We start from the raw sequence: 22,194 nt of genomic DNA on the forward strand, positions 1-22,194 counted from the left end.
TTGGTCACCACTAAGTTCCTAAAGTTAAAATGAGACTGAGCACCTTAGTGACTGAGAATGCCTCGCTAACATGGGATCAAACTTAATATGTCTATAAATGCATAATTTTTATTCATGTTATGATTTTATAACGAGTAAGTATGGATCCCGACTTCGTTAATGGAACCAACTCATAGCCTCGAGATGGGAGCCATTGGGATCTGAGTGGAGATAACGGACAATAGTGTAGGCTGATGAACATGTGGTTAGAGTAACCACCGTGTTTCCCCCATGCTGTTTCCCTCGTTCATTTATAACTTCCACCAGCGAGGGTTTAGCTCTATAAACCCTAAACAATGAGGTTTTTGCGGACGAAGGAATGAGCTTATAACTAGAAAATCTCAAGGGTTGATACAGTAAATATCAGACCTTCACTCTCTACAGTTGGCCTCTTCATTGAATCACATTGAATTCTTTTGGATTACCATTGTATTAACATGTATAGGTCTGACGCAATGGCCAAAGGTATGGATTTCCCATCTGGAATTTGGTTTGACGCACGAAGGAGGATTTTCAATGGGTATAAGTTCTTCTTCTTGACTCTAATCAGTTTTTTTTTTTTGAAACTTTTGTTCTAACTTAGTCTATTTTCTGCTAGGTTGCCAGCGTTGGGTAGAAGGTGTTTGACAAGAACATTATCGGGTAATTTCTTGAGCGTTGATTTCATGGATTTATCTCTCTCTAATGATGGCTCACTAAGATATATATTTGCATAATTTTTTAATTGGTTGTTCAATCCTTAATTTGGGTTCCTGATCCTTTACAGGTTTGACACTACAATCCTTCTCATCGCAAGCCCAATACTATTTTATTCTTTATGATGCACGTAATGAAGCCTAAATCTATTTCTCTTTCTTTGTTTGATCTAGATTCATAATGCATTTTCCTGTTTGACTGACGGCGAGGACGACCATCCATCATGAGTGCTACCTCTAGTTGTTATTTCACTATTGCTAAATTATATGGTAGATAGTTTTTTTCGAGAATAATCTGGTTTGAGAACCCGAAAAGGCTATCATATTATCATAACTTTATTTTTTGGTTGTAATTTTTGTTTTTAAAAGACTTTCATTTGCTGTGCAAATTACAAATATTTAAAGACCACCGCCCAAATATTTAAAAAAAAAATTTCCTGCTTCTGGCCCAAATAATCTGCAGTATTCATCAGTGACACGATTCATAACGATGCCATGGACAATGAATGATGCGCATCACAACAGAGTGGCAGAAGTTGACATCCTTTTTCTCTTCTGCACGGCCAGAGAAAAGGTGTGCAGCAACCAAAACAAATATACACAGCAAAAATAATCATTTTACCGAGGAGCCCGTGGGTTTCGATTCCACATCTCTCTTTGTTTCTCATGTAAAGCAAAAAGACAAGGCACGGCTTTCAGTAACATAGTCTCACAGATTAAAAGAAATAAAACCAAATTTTGGCACAATATGCTGTTGTGCTCAACATCAATTTCCGTTGTTTGTTTGCGTGCCCATGTGAAATGGCATACTGAACTTGTTGAGGGTAATAAACAGAATTGTGTTACGAATACTGAATTTATTGAGAGCAGCGAACAGAATTGTGTTACCTAGCACTTCTTGAGCCACTCTCTCCACGCAACACCAGCACCTCCGCGCACCTCGACGCAGTTGAACAGCAGTTCAACCACGCACAGCAACAAATACCTCCACGCAGTTTTGGTTGTCACGGGTTTATTAATGTATACGCGCAGGTCTCAGATACTGATACATCGAACTGTCACTATTGTTACAGCCGCCGCTGCTCCCGATGTAGCCACAGCCACCATCACCATATCGCAAAAAATGAGAATGACTCTCAACGCTGCTCCACGCAATAGCGCTCCCTTCAGTGGTCTGCGCGCTGGCGATTCACCTTCACGCATCCGCAGTTGGTCCACGCAGCAAACTCAGCACCCTCACGCTCACACGATGCCTCCAACTTGCTCTGATACCAATTGTAGCAATTCATAAAACATATACACAGCAAATAATTCAATCACAGGAGACACAGCTTTTAAAGTGGTTCACCCAATCAATAAGTCCACCAAACATAGGCAACGGCAATTCTTATTAATCAAACAGGGGATTACAAAATTAAATTCTCACAAACTCTCACACCATCATCCCAAACAATTAGTATGTATACCTGTTATATAGCAAAGGAATCTAACTGCTTCATAAATCCTCTCAATTCAAATTTAGGATGCCTTAACTCCCTCCCAACAAGCTGGAGCTAGAAACTGATTCCTATTGTTGTCATCTACTGAGATTTTGCCTATCTTATACAAAACAAAAAATCTCAACACTCAACTGGAGGGTTCGATAAGAGATTTATGAATCATGCTAACCATCAGTCTTTTATAATGAATTTCACCGGACATTTAAATACAAGTTAATGTATGTTCTTTAGCATGTTAACCCTATACGTAGTTTTTTTTTTTTTCTTTTTTTTTCCTTTGTCACTATTTTTTCTCTGTCAAACTTAGAAATATATCATAATACTTCGTTTAGTTATCATTTACCCTTGATTCAAATATGGGTTAATATATTCTTTATTCATATTTCTATTTACAGCATGAGGCTAACTCTCTGTCACACTTAAGACATTATTCGATTTCCTCATGGTTGACTTATTTCTTTAACACGAGTGTAGTTTACCACATTTACAATAATAAATCTAGAATATATAACGTAGTTCTGTAAATAAAGATTAACCCCTTTTTTAAATAACTAAGTTCAAATATATTTGAATGCAGATGGTAGTTTATAGTCTGATTTTAACTTTTCTCTAAATATTGGGTCTGATACTTCCTCAAGTGGTGCCTACTCATTCATTCTAGCCTTCAACCATATAAAACCAAAATTTCTTTCAGTTACTATCCAACCATGGAACTAACATACTTCTCTCGTTTTAGTCCATTTATAAACTAAGGTTGTTGCCATCAATCGTACACAAAAATTCTATATACAGAAGGAAACATAATTAAGACGAATAAGACCAATAGAATTTTTAATATTTAAAATCATAAAATAATTATTAGGTCGATTTCTTATCTTAGTTTCACTACTGACTAACAATAAAATTTCCAAGGAAACTAGTGCTCCTCCAAACTAGTGAGATTGGCAATTAATGCCAATTCGCCCCCACAAGCCTTTTCATTTTTCAGACAGTAGATGGACAACAACATAACAAGGTCTATTCAAGGGCATTAATACTTTACCAAGGAACTTTTACTCACAACTTAAACTCAAGGATCTCACAGGGCACCCACTAGCTCAAGGATACCTCAACTGGCAACCTCCTACAACCTTCAACAACGTCTTGTTTTAGGTTCCAAAGCTTCAAGCTCCAACCCCTCACTTGGACCACCTTCATCTCAACCTTCAAAAAAGTCTTGTTTTAGGTTCCAAAGTTTGAAGCTCCAACTCCTCACATGGACCACCTTCATCTCGGGGCATGTCTCCAAGGTCACCTCAAGTTTTCCTACCTCCCACCCTTTAGGCTCTCTTGTCTCAAGTAAGATTATTTATCTCTAGGGAGAGGAACAAATGTCTTACTTGTTTGGTAAATGAAACTCTCTTCTAGCACTTATGGTTTTCCACAAGTTGTGTTATTAATAATAAATTCAATTACATAAAATAACAATTATATTTTACCTTCCACCCAGGTCTTTATGTGACCCATAATTTTACCAAGTCATTTGCAGTAAAAAAAAATGTTTACCAACTTTAAGAGGGGTGTTACAATTTGTCTGATTAAACATATAAATACAAGTAAAATAGTACCAAAATGTATAATTGTAAGAGTAGTTGAAATGTTTAATTTTTAACGAAATATAATACTATATAGTTGACATTGAAATATTTTATAATTGACTTATATTGAATTTTACATTAATATTATTAATATTTTTTAAATACCACATAATAGTTTCATATTAAGAACATATCTCTGTCATTAGAGCTAAGAGAATTTGTACTTTAAATTACACTTTCTCTTTAAACATTGAAATATTGTATTATGGTCTTTATTAAAATAATAAATTTTTCTATTAAAATTGTAACACCCATGGTCCTATAAATAATTGTCCTTTACATTTTCTTTTGTTACTATGTAAAACTTGGTAATTCGTGATGAAGGTAGTGAAGAATTTGAAGATGAAATAAGTAGTCATTATTGATTAACTTAAAAGATTAGGTTTGGTGGGAGAAAAGAGAGTAAAAGACAAAAAAAAAAAAAAAAAAACACTTGACTTTCCATGCAGTTAGATACTCACTTCCCTCCCAAGAAGATTAAAGAGAAAAATCTGAGATGGGAAATGCATGAGTAGCCTAGGGAAAAAGTAGGAGGAAAAAGAAAGAGAATTAACACGATGCTATCAGGAAGCACTTCTTCTATTGTAAGGAATTTTGGAGCTGGTGGTAACCAGTGGAAACCTTAGTAAGGAAGGAATTCCACATTGCCACCTTAGTAAGGAAGGAATTCCACACTGGACTGGTGGTCTTGGGGCTCTCGAAATAATACTGTCGAAGACTGTTTTCGAACCAAGAGGCTAGGGGGAGGTCTGGAGGTCATTGCCTGCGTGGGTAAAATAAGTCTCTTCTGGTCTTAATCTATGACAAAGATAATTAGAGATATAAGTATAATGATAATAGAACTATATTAATTTGATTTATTAAATTTGTACTTAGAAAGAAATTGGAAATTCTCAATAACCTAAGTAGTTGCTTGTTGTTTTCTTTTCCATGATTTTACTACTATGGTAGTCTTATGAATTAAATATTAAATGGTCATTATGGAAAGGAAATATTGAAAGATGTCTGGGTAATTGATTATAAACCTCTCTACTACTATGGTATTCTTATGAATTAAATATTAAATAGTCATTATGGAAAGGAAATATTGAAAGATGTCTTGGTAATTGATTATGAACTTCTTTACTTGTGTGTTTATTACATAATTGTCTTTGGAAAGAAGTTTGCTTAACTAATCCATGTTCAAGAAAAATTGGTGGATGAAAGAGAGGCCAGAACCGACCCCTTGTTGGGTACAATGAAAAGAATCTGACACTCATTATCAATAGGAAAAGGAATTGCCTCGAACAATTGTGCATGAGCGAATAGATCAAATAAGTTACAGGTTGTGAGGTGGGTAAAGGGTAAAATAACTCATGGAATGATTACAATAACATGGGATAGGTTAGTTATCTTTGCAACCATAGGGAAACTAGGAAAAAATCATCCTACTTGCAGAGGGATAATATCTTTGTGGCTAGAAACCACACCCTGTAGGTGATGTACTAGTAAAATAAATAATTAATAATAAAACCCACATGCAAACATTAAGTCTATTCAATAAAGAAGATTACAAACACAAACTGTAGCATAAACCTATAGTAATAAAACTGCAGAGCCCTATAAAAATGTCATGCATGATAACAAGTGGATACAACAAGAACCTTATTGAAATATAATGAAGATAGCAAGAAGAATTGTAAATTAACTCAAAATCTAACATAGATAATGGACACAACATACAACAAAACTTAAGATATTGACCTCGTTCAAGGAATAGACATGAAAATTAAGAATATGAACTACAATTGAAACTACTGAAATACTAATTAAAATTTTATATCAAAATGATAAGTCACAAGAGAAGAAAATCGAATTCTCTATGTTAGTTAAAGTTCAAATATGTTGTGCACAATAACCCTGGTTCATACATTAAACTGTCTATTAGACTTCATTCATAAGGAATTTCTAATTATACAAGCTCTAGAATTCCCAACAGGACACATAGATAATTACAACCCTAAATACATGACAAATAAGAATAATGACATTAATATAGAGTATGACTTCATTTCAATAGAGTTATCGAGAGATGATAAGAACATGGAAGAAAAGCATCCATTTAGAAAGAGGCTTCAAAACCTTGTAGATTAATTCCAGGAGTCACAAGCAAAAAACGTGAGGAATTAGTTCAAACCCCAAGTTTTGTATCTTCAAGAAACCGAGAGCTATGAGATTGTATCCATAATGCTACTACCACATTTGGTTGATGGAAATATGCACATACCCTTGATAATCTTATGATAAGCAAAAAATAAAATAAACTAACTTGAACTATAGCATTACCTGAATTATTCTCTGAGAGCATAGGCATCAATGATAAACCTCACATCAGAATAAAGAAAAGAGATTAGAATCGGGTGTGAATGTGTGTATATGATACCTTGTCAAAAGAACAAAGAGATTGAGTAAAAATAATACAAGGTAAAAACCCTTACCTGAAAGCATGAAGATGGCCTTGCTCCCTCAGACCTAAAGTTCTCAAACCAAATTACAACCATCCATGGCACCTAGGTGAGTCGACACATAGGACGGTGTTGTATCAAAGAACGTAAGAAAGGAAAGGGTAGTCTGAAATCACTAGGTAATGGAAACATAATGGTTTGGCTCACCTGAAGGGTAGCAATCTAAATTGGGCCAAAAAACTGAGGCAAACTAGCTACAGAGGGAAGCATCATGAGGCAGAATAGCAGTATCAGAGAGGATATAGGAGAGGGACAATTACCATTAATCATCCTTCCAAAACCAATGTCTTTCAATGAGAACCCTAGCACGTGAACGGTATGGATCAATCCAATTGTAAAGCACCAATCATTTCAATTTTTCTGCAAGGTTATCTTTGGAGGGTTCTTAACTCTTACATGGTTAATCCATGACCAAGGGCAAGTAACCTGTATAGCATATTGAAGGTTCCCCATAGGGTTAAACCAGAGCATATTGTATGTGAAATTTCCATATTGATACATGTATTATGGTCAGACCATATGTCAATCAACACATTAAACCATGTTAAATATGCGAACCAGAATCTATAACTCCATTTGATATTTCATAATAATTATTTCTTCTTGTACATAGTTATGTATTTATATAAATAACAAAAAAAAATTAATACAGGTAAATTGTGGTTTTTGTTATGAGGATTCTGACAAGTGGTATAAGAGCCCTAGGTTCCAATACAGTGGGTTGTTTGCGAAATTGATTAATAAATACTTATATGATGTGAACAAAAAGTGGAGACATAATGTAGAGGGGATATTGAAGTATACATACTTCAGGGGTTAACCATGAAATTTGGGTACAGTTGGATGGAAAGCACTAAAACCCCACTATCATGGTGTTGGAAATTGTCCAATATTTAAGGGCTGAAATGGCTAGTCTACGGGCGGATAATGAAAGATTGATATGAGATCCAGAAAATATATTAAAAAGTATTTCTAATCACGGAAATCATCGAAAGTCTATACCCAACTCTGGCAATGATGGTAGGGGCAAGAAGCAAAGATAGAGAGGTGAAAATTCTCATGAAGGACACCATGCCCAACACTTAGAAGGTGATAAGGGTGGGAATGAAGAAGAATCTGACAATGTGCCAGACCACTAGAAAAATAAGAAGCATAGGACCCAGTTAAAAGGAGAGTTTAAAAAGATTAAGCCCCAACTTTTGACAGGGAAATGGAAGAAGTTGTTGAGGCATGGCTTAAATACTCCCAAATTTATGAATATGATAACAACCTAAAAGTGAGATTATCCATTTACCAGCTTTAGGGAAAGGCTACGCTATGGTAGGAGTAGGTTAAGCTTGTTCGTGCAGTTAATGAAAAAGGGGGGACTTGGGGAATCTATCAAAAATAGTTCAAGGATAAGTATTTAAGTAAACGATTTTACGATGATAAGGAAAAATAAATTCCAGGGATACCTACTAAGAGGGAAAAGATTTCACCATAGAATTGATTCCCACATCTACGCTTGTGTTAAAAACCTCGTAAGTAAAGATTATTCCAGAGCTAACTGAGCTAAAAATGCAGTTGTAAGAATTAATTGACAAGGGATATATCCGCCCAAGTACATCCCAGTGGGGAGTACTTTTCTTTTTTGTTAGGAAAAATAATAGTACTCTAAGACTATGCGTGATTACTCATAACTTAACAAACTGAAAAATTAAGAATAAGTATATGTTTCCCATAATTGACGATTTATTTGATCAGTTCAAAGTAGCTACAATGTTTTCTAATATAGATTTGCAGTTAAGGTACCATCAAATAAGGGTGAGGGAGGAGGACATGCCTAAAACTTCTTTTCAGACCCGTTATGGCCATTATGAATTTGTAGTTCTACCCTTTGTCTTAACCAACACTACAACAACTTTTATGAGTCTTATGAAGGGTGTATTTCATCCTTGTCTTGATAAGTTTTTTCTAATATTTATTGATGATATTCTTATATACTCAAAGAATTTAGAGGAACAAAAGAAGCATTTGCGAATAGTTTTAAACATGTTACGAGAACATTAATTATATGTTGAATACGATAAGTGTTATTTATTTAGACATCGCATTCAATATTTAGGACATATCATCTTTGTAGAAGGGATAGTTTTTGATCTAGAGAAAATCAAAACTATTATGGAATGGCATATTCTTGCCAATGTTACTGACATCTGATATTTCATGGGTCTAGCATGATACTACCACCATTTTATTTAATGATTTTCCAAAATAATCTATCCTATCGCCTCCTTGCAAAAAAAAAGAATTTTTTTAAGTGCAGCGTAGCTTTGAATTACTAGAACATTGGTTAACCACAGCTCAAGTATTAAAAATAATAGAGCTGAGAAAGGAATTTGTTTTTTACACTGACGCATGTCAGGAATGAGTAGGAGGGGTGTTGATGCAATAAGGCAAAGTTATTGCACATGAATCCTAGAAAATAAAGGAGAATGAGCAGAGATATTTACTTATGAATTAGAATTAACTACAATTGTACATGCTTTAAAGGTATGTAGACATTATCTTATAGGGAATATATTTTTGTTAATGACTGACCATGGCAGTCGAACAAATTTATTTAAACAACCTAACCTTAATGCACGTCAAGGTAGGTGGACAACCATTTTGAGTGAATTCGATTTTGATATTAAACACCTAAAAGGGAAATAAAATTGAGTAGCAGACACATTGAGTAGGAAGTTGCATCATGTGTATCAGATCTCGTACAATCAAGTTGAGCTTAAATTTTTAGTTTTGATTAAAGAGGTTGCAGATAAGGATCTTGAATATTTGTTCTTATGGAAACAAACCAAACAAGTAAGAAATTTAGGAAAGAAAACTGATTATAGCATAAATAAAGACAATTTATTGATTTTTAAAGGGAGAATATATGTTCCAAATTAGGTGGTCGTTATAAAATTAATGCTGGATGAATTTCATAAAAGGCCTTATGTTTCCCACCTCGGATATCAAAAGTTTTTTTTCTATTGTTAAGATTTTTTTTGTTGGCCCAGAATGAGAAAACATATAAGAAAATATTTGCATAAATGTTTGGAGTGTTAGTGAGTCAAGGTTGAACAATAGCACCCAACAATATTACTTCACCTACTACCCATTTTAGAATGGGAATGGGAGGTAATTATTTTATATTTTATCATTGTCTTTCCTAAAACTAAGAGGCAGAGCGATTCAATCATGGTCGTAGTAGATAATTCAAGTAAATTAACCAATTTTATTCATGTTCAATTAATGTATAAGACTGTGAAAATTGCAGCCATATTTATTTAGGAAATTTTTAGATTACATTGAATGGCCACAGTTATGATCTCTGACAAGGATGTGAAATTCACATCAGCCTTTTGGAAAACACTCTTTATTGGCCTAGGAACTCAAGTTCAATTCAACATGACATATCATCCGTAAACCGATGGATAAACAAAGAGAGTGAACCAAGTGATGGAATACATGCTACGAATGTACGTAATGTAACAACCAAGTAAATGAGAAGAGTACCTCCACTTAGTAGAATTTGAATATAATAATAATTACCATGAATCATTGAAAATGAGCCCCTTTGAGGTTTTATATGGAATGAGGTGTAAAACACCCATTAAATGGAGAATACTATATAAAAGGTTCAACAAAATTTGAAATCCTCCTCAGATAGAAAGAAGATATATTTGGATAAGAAAAGGACTTTTAAATAATTTTATATAGTGTACCACATGTATGTTTGAGTTAAGCCCAAAAAGAACACTTTGCAGTGGAAAGGATGCGCTAAACTCGCCCCACGATACTATGGGCCCTTCCAAATTTTAGAAATGGTTGGAATCATTGCATACCAGTTAGCATAACCAGATATATGTGATTCCATAATGTGTTTAACATATCATTGTTAAGAAAATATCTATATGATTCTAGAGAGATAATTAATTGGCAAGAGGTGCAGGTAAAAATGTTGTTAAATAATGTGTTACATTTTTTTGTAATCGAATATGATTATGAAATATTTGACCATTTTAATAGTTTGTGATATTGGAACATGTAGAACCAGATAGAGAGTTCTTCGTAGATCCTCCATTCATTCTTGGTTGGAGAGAAAAAATAGTACGAAAGTGAGCTATCGCCTAAGTTAAAGTGGAGTAGAGGCACTTTAACCCGAAAGAGGCCACCTAGGAAGATAAAAGTTGGATGTGGGAATCATGCTGTGACATGTTCCAAGGGCACAACTAAACACCGAGGACGGTGTCTTTCTCAAGAGGGGGAAGATGTAACACCCATGTCCTCTAAATAATTGTCCTTTATATTTTCCTTTGTTACTATGTAAAACTTGGTAATTCGATCTAATGAAGTTAGTGAAAGAATTTAAATATTAAATAAATATTTATTGTTAATTACTTTAAGATACTATATTTGGTGAGAGAAAAGGGACGACAAGACTTCTAAAAGAAAATATTTTCATTTTCTGAATAGTGAGACAATTACTTCCCTCCTAGGGGGATTAAATGGAAAAATATCAAATGGGAATGGCGTGTGTGTCCTAGGGAGGAAGTAGGAGGAAAAAGAAAGAGAATTGACAGACATTGTCAAGAAGGAGTTATTATGTTGTAGGCTCTTCTTGAGTTAGTGCTAACCAGTCGAATCCCTTGTGAGGAAGGAATTCCAGGCTGGACTAGTGATCTTGACACTCTAGAAGTATTACTGTCGGAGACTCTTCTAGAAACCTAGCCGCTTAGGGGGAGGTTTGGACGTCATTTACAACCTCATAGGTTGGGTGGATAAAAGAAGTCGCTTCTGGTCTTAATATCTGACAGATCTAATCAGACATATAAGTATAATGATAATCGAACAATATTACTTTGATTTAGTAAATGTGTACTTAGAAAGAAATTGGAAATTCTGAATAACCAGAGCAGTTCCTTGTTGGTTTTCTTTTCTAGATTGAAAATTTTACTACTGTGGTAGACTTATGAATTAAAGATTAAATAGTCATCATGGAAAGGAAATATTGAAATATCTCTTAGTAATTGAATACAAATTTCTTTATTGTTGTGTTTATTACATAAATGTCTTTGGAAAGGAGTTTGTTGAACTAACCCCTGCTACATGAAACATTCGAAAAAAAATTAGGGAAGAAGGAGAAACTAGAACCGACCCTCGCTAGGTACTAGAGGGAGTATGTGACACTTATTATCAATAGGAAAAGGAATCTCCCCTAACATTTTTGTATCCGTGAATGGGTCCAAGAAGTTATGAGCTATTGGGTGGGTAAAGGGTAAAGTAACTAGTGAAATGATTACAATAATGTGAGATAAGTTAGTTATGCCTGTAACTCGAGGGCCACTGGGAAATAATCCTTTTCCCTGGATAGGGACAAGATCTTTGTGGCCATAATTTTCACCTTGTAGGTGTTGTACCAGTAAAATAAATCATTAATAATAAATTCCGCCAACAGAAATTAGCTTTATTCAATAAAGAAGATTATGAAAACAACCTACAACATAAATCAATAGCAATAAAACAAGAGATTCATATAAAAATGTCATGCATGATAACCAATGGATAGAACATGAACCTTATTTAACTCTAATGAAGATAGCAAGAATAACTATAAATTAAATGGAAAGATAACATATATAATGGCCACAACATACAACAAAACAAAAGATATTGAATAACAACAATACAAGCTAAAAGCCCTTACTTTGAAGCATGAAGATGGCCTTATATGCTCGGACCCAATGTTCTAGAATCAAATTACAACCTTTCATGGCACCTGGGTGAGCCAACACAAAGAACAATGTTGCATCAAAGAAACTAAGAAAGGAAAGGGTCGCATGAAATGATCGGGTAACATAGACATAGTGGTTTAGCTCAGCTAAAGGGTGGTAATATGAATTGGGCCAAAATACCGAGGCGATGTAGCTGTAGAGACAAGAGTCGGGAGGTGAAATAGTGGTTCTAGAAAGGAGCTGGGAGAGGGGTAGTTACCATTAACTGTCCTTCAAAAATTGACGTCATTCGATGAAAATCCTAGTAGGTGAACGGTGTGGATCAATCAACCTATAAATCATGAATCGTTTTGATTTTGCTACAAGGTTGTCTCTAGAGGGTTATCAACTCTTCCAGGGTTAATCGATGACCAGAGGCAAGCAAATTGAGTACCATATTGAAGGTTATCACATAGCGTTACACCAGAGCATATTGTATGTGTAATATCCATATTAACACATGTATTATGATCTGGCCATATGTCAATCAACACAATAAACCATGTTACACACACAAACCAAAAGATATAGCTCCATTTGATATTTCATAATAATTATTGCTTCTTGTACATGGTTATGTATTTATATAAAAATTATTATTGTTAAATTGTGATTTTTGTTATGAGGATTGTGATATAAATATATTAGTTAACATTGATATCTAAATAGTTTAATTAAATGGTATATGAATTTAAATGTCGTTGAATGTAGAATATAAATACAGTCATTATGTAATTGTTGAACATAGATTTAGAATATAAGACAACAAGATTCAATTAACTATTTGAATGCAGGTTTAGTAACATATCTCGACTACGCCATCACGAAAGTATAATAGAATAATTGTTAAAACCCTAACAATATCTTGAATGAAAATTTGATCGAATTCCATCGGAATTGATCCATCAACCTGGTAAATACTTGCATGAATTAAAGAAGGGTCCTCTCAGCCTGGAAAGCAACAACGATGAAAAATAACTTAACTATTCCCAAATAGATAAATAGATAGGATCAGTCCCATAGAGGCAAATATATAATTTAAGCATTCCATATAACTGGACATAAACTGGTTCACCTCAGTGGCCGCATAACAAAATAAATAAATTCTTCTGCAAGACAGAGCTTAAAACCCTCCGTCGATGACAGAGCGGGAGTATTCTCCTCCAAAACTACAAAAAACCTACACAGAGTTCCTTAAACCATCTATGAATATTTACATAATTATATAAACAACAGAGCCATAAAAACTGGATCCAACTAGACGCTCAACACGAGATTGAGTATCTATCTTCGACTATGTGAGTCATGTTTCCATAAATTAATTCATGCCAGAGTTAAGAAGCCAACCTATAAGGGCAAATAGTGTCGTTGTGAGAATTTGCATTTCGGTGAGAGGTGGTATTTACTAATACAAATACCAATAAGCACTATGAATTTACCTTTCATAGACATCTGAAAACTTAGATTAGTAAAACCATGATGGGAAAAAGTGTACAGACCAAGAAAACAGACAATGAGAAGAAGTATTACCTAGGAATGGGAGGTTTCCACGTGAGGCAGCTTCCCTGTTCACCAGTGAACACATAGCATGAGTGATTTTTAACAACCGAAGGATAAAAAGAAACATTCAAACTAAGAAACACTTAATAGTTACCTTTTGTGGCTAAGTCCTGAAAGCGATTGACGTCAGGTGCAATGAATCAGCCATGGGGTTTTCCTGCACAGTGAAGGCAGAGAATTAAGCGTTGCCAAACCATAGCCCAACCCTATAGTAATCTCGCTATACGGTCCAAGCAAACAATAGAGCAACGACCTGATGGGGTTACCTGGTTCTATTTTAGCAAATGTCATCACCTTCACGATTCTCAAAGGATGCACAGAAAGGAAGAAGCCTTGATCAGAGCAAAAAACCCTCGCAGAACAACAAACTGTCATGAAGTAGCAAGAAACTATAGGAGCAGCAGAAACAATGAACTACATGAAGGCCGATAATGAGAAGTTAGTTAGGGATTAAAACCCTAAGTGTTTTCCATCGTCTGATCGTAAGAGCCCAATCAGTGGATGCAGTACCAAATAGATGGCATGAGAAGAATTAACCATCTAACCAATGCTGATAGCCTCCCACCATGTCCTCCCGTTGCATGGCTCCAGGTATAGAGGATAGCAAGTCAACATAGGAGCAAGGACAGGGAAATCACATTGTGAATCATATGCACTTAAACCCAATCTCTTCACCTTTAATATAAACTGTGTGATTCATTAGACCTCTGGTAAATGTCAAGTGTATGGACATACTATTTAATATAACAAATTAATCCAATTTCATACAACAAACAAAATGCCAAAGTCCAAGATGGACATAGTTAGAAAGTAAACATATATATATATATATATATATATATATATATCTATATATATATATATATATATATATATATATATATATATATATATATATGTTTGGTAAATTAACTTTAGATGTTACAAGTGGTATCAGAGCTCAGGTTCGTACACTGAGACTCTTTGGGATAGATAATTATATGAATGTGCATGTAATAACTTGATTTTTTTTCTTAAAATCTAACTAAATAAAACTCATATGTGAACACAGAAACAGTCTCTATACAAAAGACAGAATGCGGAGAAGTTCAAGACTGCCCGATACCACGAAACCAGCTTATGTAAATTCCAACCTTGACATTTGGATATAGTTGGAAGAGGAGATTCTTCAGGCTAATGCAGTTTTACTCGAAATTGTTCAGCAGTTACATGCTGAAATGACAAATTTACGAAGGGATAATGAACGACTATGCTTGGAATAGGAAAGGATACTCAAAAGTCTGTTTTATCTACAGAATAAAAGACACCCAGACCCCAGTGTTGACGATAGAGAAAAGACCCCAACAGTCCACCATGGTGACGAGAATGCCGAGTGAGTTGAGAGACATAGGAATGACGACGAAGGATGCTCAAATAATGTATATGATCAACAGAAAGCTAAAAGACAAAAGTCAGAACTACAAGGAGAATTCAAAAAGATTAAACCCTCACTTTTTGAAGGGGAATCTAAAGAAGCAGCGGAGGCTTGGTTAATCGATATGGGTAAGTATTTTCAGATTTATGAATACACAAAAAGGTTGAAAGCACGGTTGGCAGTCTACTAGTTAAGAGGGAAGGCAACCCTATGGTGGGAAGAAATCAAGACAGTAAGAAAAATTGATGAGGAACAAGTGACATGGAATGAATTTCAAAAACATTTTAAAGATAAATATCTAACTGAGCATTACTATGATGAAAAAGCAAAAGAATTTCATGAATTAATACTGGGGGCCTTGACTATGGATGAGTATGTAACTCGATTCACCTCCCTTCTATGCTATGTGCCTTATATGCAGGAAGAGAAAGCCAAGATTCAGTGTTTCATCAGTAGCTTACCCAATTTCATGAAGGAGAAACTTGAGTTTGACTACCCCAAAACAATGGATGACACAGTGTGGAAAGCCCACATTTTTTACCAGCAAATGAAACAAAAAAAATGAAGGGTATAGAGGAGGGACGATTAAGAAGGGAAGGAATCTAATTTCAAGTAAACACCCAAAATTTTCTAATAACAAAAATTTATAGCAAAAGTCTCTCCATAAACTTTCAGCAAGGAACTAACCCAAAGATGGCTATTCTTAAAATCAATAATTAGAAGGAGTTAATAAATTCAATAATGAACAACAGTCAAAACCGTCGTTGCAATACTGGGGATGCGGAGAACCCCATTACTACAAAAACCGTCTGCACAAGGCAAGGATAGAAAACTTGCAAACCTACAGGAAGCATCTATTGTTGGAGAAGTGGAGAGAAATATACCTATAATTAATGCTCCCTTGGATGATCATCAAGTAGAATATCAGTCCACCATGATTGAATGTGAAGGTATGGTTGCTAAGCAACATGTTTCAGTTTTATTTGATCCTGGTGCTAGTTTAAGTTATGTTAGTCATAAAGTGGTAGAAAAATGTCAACTAAAAACTAGTAAATTCCCAAAATCTTGGCTAGTTTAGTTCGCAACTGGGACAAAAAGAAAGGTAGTCACCAAAAATATCAGTGCCCCCTAATCATTTCCAAACAGCCCATTCACGTAAACCTCAACATTCTTCCTTTGGTCTCATATGATGTTTTAATCGGAATGGACTCATTGGAAAAATTCTAGTCTTTAGTTGATTGCAAGCATAAAACCATTAGTTTTATTTCTGAATCATGACAAAGGAGGGAACTACAAGTAATTAAGTCCAACACCAAGTAGCACCCCATTATTGCCAGTCAGCTAAGAAGGTGTATTAGGAAGGTTTGTTAAATATATGAAGTTCAAGTGGAATTTACCAACTCCAAGAATAAAATGACCTCCTTGGAAAATATTCCTGTCATTCAGGAATTTGCGGATGTATTTCCTAGAAATATCCCTATTTTACCACCAAATCGAGATATTGACTTCACCATTGAACTTATTCTGGGTGCAGCTCCTGTGTCTAAATCCCCTTACCACATGAGTGTACCTGAGTTGACAGAACTCAAAATGCAACTTGAGGAGCTTTTGGATAAAAAGTATATCCACCCCATTGTGTCCCCATGGGGTGCTCCCGTCCTATTTGTATGAAAGAAAGATGGAACTTTGATATTGTGCATCGATTATCGTCAGTTAAACAAGTTGACCATAAAGAATAAATACCCCTTTCCAGTTATTGATGATCTATTCGATCATGCGCAGGGAGCCAAGGTTTTATCAAAAATCGATTTAAGATTTGGCTATCACCAGATGAGGATAAAGGATGACACTAGTACATGTAGGGGGGTTTAAGACAATATTTAAGACAATATTTGCGTCAATTTTCTTAACTTAAGACAAAAAGAAACTTGTGTATTTTCTTAGATATTGTCTTTAAGTGGGTGTCTCAAAATATAATGTCTGTATAAAGACAATATAGAAAACATATTATTACTATCTCTATAAAGACAAGAATTATTGTCTATTAAGAGAGAATTTCATTTGTCTCTCTAGAGACAATTTCATTTGTCTTTGTAGAGACACTTTAATTTTTGTCTCTTTAGAGACAATTACATTTTTGTCTTTTTAGAGACAATACCTGAGATTAAAAACACATTGTCTCTATAGAGGCTATATGTCCATAATTCAAACTATTGTCTCTCCAGAGACAATATAAAAAAATATTTAAAAATAAATAAATAAAATCATCTTGAATGTTCTTTCAAAGTAGATTCAACATTCAAAGTTCCCAAATAGTGATCTAATTACCTTAAATCTTTTTTGCTTATGGATACCAATTGAATAAAAGATAAATAAATCCATTATTTTTAGTGCTAACAGCAAAGTAATTTTAAATCTAAATGAAAAAACAATTCTCGAACGAAACATTGAAAATAATAAGGAAACACACTTATATTTTATGAAAATTCATTCATGTCATTTGAACATGTAGGATCCTCAGTTGGAACTTCATTTTAAGACATATTATGAGTCAAAAAAGAAATGTTCTAGATTTCTCCATCCTACAAGAGGGTTTACTCTCTAACATATAAATTCAAAGCTTCAATCACATTAAATGGTGGAAATTAAATTCATATCCAGTTGTTAAACCACAATTTCAATACCCTTGTATAATTGGAATTGGCTTCCTTGATAACAAATAATTGTAATAATGTATATGAATTTGAATTTACAATTGATTGGAAATTCTGTCTTCATGAAGGTTTTACAAAAGATGAAAAATTGACATAGGTCCTCGCAACATGATATAGGCCAATTCTCAATCTATTGGTGACCTACATAATTATCTTCTCCACTACTGGCTTTCACAATTCAAGTTGGCTCCATCTCCTGTTTGCAGCCTGAGAATTGTTGCAATTGGTATCCAAATTGGTGGTGATATAGTTCCCGAGGAAGCTTCATATCCAATGAATCTAATTCGGGTAATGAACTATTATGATCAACTTCATAGCAAGCTGAAGTTGCAGAGAAGTCTCTATCACTAGATTTTTTCTGGGCAGTTAATCATTTCTTGGAGGCACACCAAACCACCCATCCTTCTTCCTGTTAAGAATAAAATAATAAATTCCTATAAGGCAAGTTTTATACCATTGCTCAAACATTTCCAAGAGAGTTACTTACTGAAATAAAATAAAATAAATGTAGTGTGTACCTAGAATAGAAAGGTGTTCTCTCTTAGTATTTCTTCATTATCACTTTCCTTGTGTTGCTTGATTCCCTAGAGAACTTGCAAATGAAATAGTAGAGTCATTTTATGTTTTTTATAATAAAAATCCCTACCATCTTTATAATAATTAATAATTGAAATAAATTAAAATTTTGAAAGCTTATTAAACTCTCAATATAAAGATGGCTCAAAAACAAAATCAATATACTCCTGAATATAAAAATAAATTTTAATGATGATACCATCTCTATTTTTGGTTGGTAGCACTGTTTGTTCCCAATGAAAGCCTAAAAATTTCATGAATACTAGTGAAAAAACTAGGTAAGTTTCAAACCCTTTTAAAATGAAAGTACATCACCTATTTTTCTCTGCAGTGGGATGGGAAGTATTTGAAAACTCTTATTAGAAGAGTGAACATAATCTTTGACTAAAACTTGCAGAATCTCAATCAACATTAATACTCAACAATCATATGGGATTTTCCATAAATGAGGAGATAGGGGAGAGAGAAGTGAATTCTTCCACCTAGCCAGATGATGTGAGATTAAGTGGTGATTGAATCGGAAAACATAAAACAGAGAAGAGGTAAGTTGGTTCAAAACATAATAAATGTCCTCCTTCCCAGCGAACTACTCAATTGGATGGTACTCTCACTATTGCAGTAAATCACAGATAGAACTCTCTCACAAATGCCATTACTTATTACAATAATGAGTTGGGAAGATTGAGAAAATGAGTTCAATGAAGATAGGTTGAGCAGAATGAATCTTCATTGAAAAAGGTTGGTAGTTTGTATTCCCCTGGAGTGTTGGTAGTGGTGAGTATCACTAATCTGGTCTATTAGCAATTGCCCCAAAAGGTGCAAAGACAAGCCAATAGATTTTAAAAAATTTTAAAATAATATGAGGAATGCATTTGTAAATATGTAGGCCATATATATTGACAAATTTAAATTTCAGTGGTGTATAATTGTTCAGTCTTATCTATTGTGGTCTTATGCATACAAGTGATGGCTTCAAGGTGGTTGTCCTGGGGTAAGTAGTTTAGCATTCTACATGCCTTTTTTGAATGCAAATGAAATATAATATAAATATACACATAATTATAAAATAGATGCTCCTGTGACACTCTACTTATGAGGTTTCTTGGAAATGACACTCGCACTCTGCTGCATGTTCTCGCAATGTGTGTTGAAAGAAATTTAATAGAAGAGTGAATTAGAGATATACGATAAGATCTATACGTTCAAGTAACATAAACGATATGGGTATGATGAAGGATAAATCCTTTAATCACAGTGAAGGAAAAACATGATGACAAATTGGCCAATCAATAATTTTAAGGAGCAATTTGCAGCAATTAATAAATCTATCATATAGGAAGATGCATCTTCAAAGCTACAAATATCCAAAAATGGCATATGGTGGGAACAACAATAGTAGTCACAAACTCAAATGGAGTAGAAATATTTTGAGGAAATTAAGGAGACACTAATACACAAAGGTGTATATGGAAGGACTCATATTTTAGGCATCCTAAATGAATGCTGTGGATAAAAGCAAGTCTTTGTTTGGAAGCGGCTATCCTTACTGGCCAACTATTAAAATTTGAAATGGTTATTGAGGAATAATAGAGGCAGCTATTAAGATTTGAAACGGCTATTAAATAATAATAGACGAATAGTTGCTCACAGTCTATGCTTGCCTCTGAACGGAAAAATTATGTGGAAAGGCATTGTGAAAGCAACCAAGGTGAGATTGATGCTAGTAATTCATGCAACAACGAATAGATAGTTTATAAAGATGGGCAGTGAGCACCATGAACGTCCGTGTCAGTAACAGTTGGATAAAGAGAACGTTATAGCAAGTTAAAGCCATATATCATATGAATAACCGGCTTCGAGTGGCATGAAGAGTTGGTTATGCTGCCAAAAAATATTGACAAATTTCCAACCAAAATTCAAGGAGAAATTTGTAGCAATTAATTAGTCTATGACAAATGACGGATAAAGTAAAAAAATAGAAAAATTGCAGACTCAGAGTTCAAGGAGCAGTTGGGAGAAATTAATCAGTCTATCACATATGATGATACATCTTCTAACTTGCAAGTATCGCGAAGGAGTAGCCCATGAGAAAAAGAGTAGCAAGTGCAAAAATAGACGAGTGGATGCATTTTTAGCAAACTTAGGAGAAATTAATACACGAGAGGTATATGAAAGGACTCAGTTGTTGGCCCTCCCCAGTAAATGTTGTGTAGCAAAATCATTAGAGCGGACTTGCTTTATTTCTTGGTTTTTATATTGATCACGTTGCAGTGATCTTACCCACAATAATACTCTATCTGCAGCTATGGAATCTGGAACCATATTTTGATGTATGGATGTAGATTTTTGGGTTGTTTTATGGAGCAACATATAGTACATAGATTTTTTGGGTTGTTTTCTGATTGGTTTGTGACGTCATTTTCACTTCTGAAGCAATAGATCCATAATTCCAGCATTAACTTATAGATTATGGAAAAATGTAACATTGAAAAGAGTTGAGAATACATACACAGTTTCCTTCTCAGGTGGGGTTGCCAAAGGTGGTTCCAGGTACTTTTCCTCCAATATCTAGGTTATAACATTGGAGTCTGGAATCCACTTATAATCAATCTTGATGATAGGAACTTTTCCTTTAGGGTTCATATGCAAAAACCTGTGCACCAACATCTTCAACTTAGCTCCCCCTAATTTCCCACATAAACATAGGCACAGTCTCACACTCGTAATTAGTTTTAACCATAGCCATAAAGAAATGGCCTACAATGAAAATGAAAAATAAGATATCCTCCTCAGAGCTAGAAAATTACTAGTCAGGTTTGTTACTGGTATCAATGAACTTCATGTTGCATGGAACCTGTTTTTCCTCAAGAGTAAGCAAAACCCTCTTGTTGAAGGGACCTGCTCAAAGATGTGTTCAATACATTAAGCTTTACCTCATACATTAAAATGTTTAAAATGCACTAATAGATGACAAATTGTTTGACAAATAAAGATGAAATAAAAGTTAGGAAATGCAACATTGAATCATTATTCTAAAAAAGGGAAAATGACAAGAAAATTACTTAGAGCCCCGAAGGGGCTTGTGCAAAGATGTGTTCAATACATTAAGCTTTACTTCATACATTAAAATTCTTGAAACGCATCAATACACCACAAATTGTTTGAAAAATAAAGATGAAATAAAAAACAAAGAAAAGAGGAAATGCAATATTGAATAGTTCTGCTAAAACAATGGAACATGACAGGAAAAATTATATACAATCCCCAAGCTTGTCAGGTGCACCTGCGACAGCATTAACATAGACTTCCAGTGCTTCATCCATGCTCACAATTCATGTACTGCTAATCTTCCTCCTCTAAAGCAAGACCCTAGATCTAACCCCTTTCTCACCAAACAAATGGGTACCCGAGACCATAATTAAAGGCTCTACAATACAACACCAATGATTCCAAAGAGTCGTAGTGTAGATTTTTTGCTATAGTGAGAGACGAAGTGGAAGCTACACTAAGCATGGATATCATAGCCATCTCTGACTTCTATAAATAGACCTCACTCTCATAGGTTTCCATCCTCCCCATTTTTATGACACTCATTAGTGGAAGATCACTCTGCACTACAAATCCCCATATATGAAATGCAAATAACAAATGAATTCATTGTGCAATCTAATCCCCATCACATAAATGCTAAAATAAGAAACTCTGGGTTCCTTCCAGAGACCTGTCGACGTGTTTGTCTCTGAGAGACCCTCGTATGCGCT

At 34.5% G+C, this 22,194-nt stretch overlaps 1 pseudogene; it reads right to left on the bottom strand.

Moving 5' to 3' along the window:
* Positions 1 to 1,900: 1,900 nt before the first annotated feature.
* LOC149239368 (glutathione S-transferase DHAR3, chloroplastic-like) lies at positions 1,901 to 21,961 on the bottom strand (annotated as a pseudogene).
* Between the last annotated feature and the right edge of the window lie 233 nt (positions 21,962 to 22,194).

This window comes from Pinus tabuliformis, chromosome 8, assembly GCF_031772625.1.
Source record: "Pinus tabuliformis cultivar Carrire ecotype Pingquan chromosome 8, CPIR1, whole genome shotgun sequence".
Lineage (NCBI taxonomy): Eukaryota > Viridiplantae > Streptophyta > Pinopsida > Pinales > Pinaceae > Pinus > Pinus tabuliformis.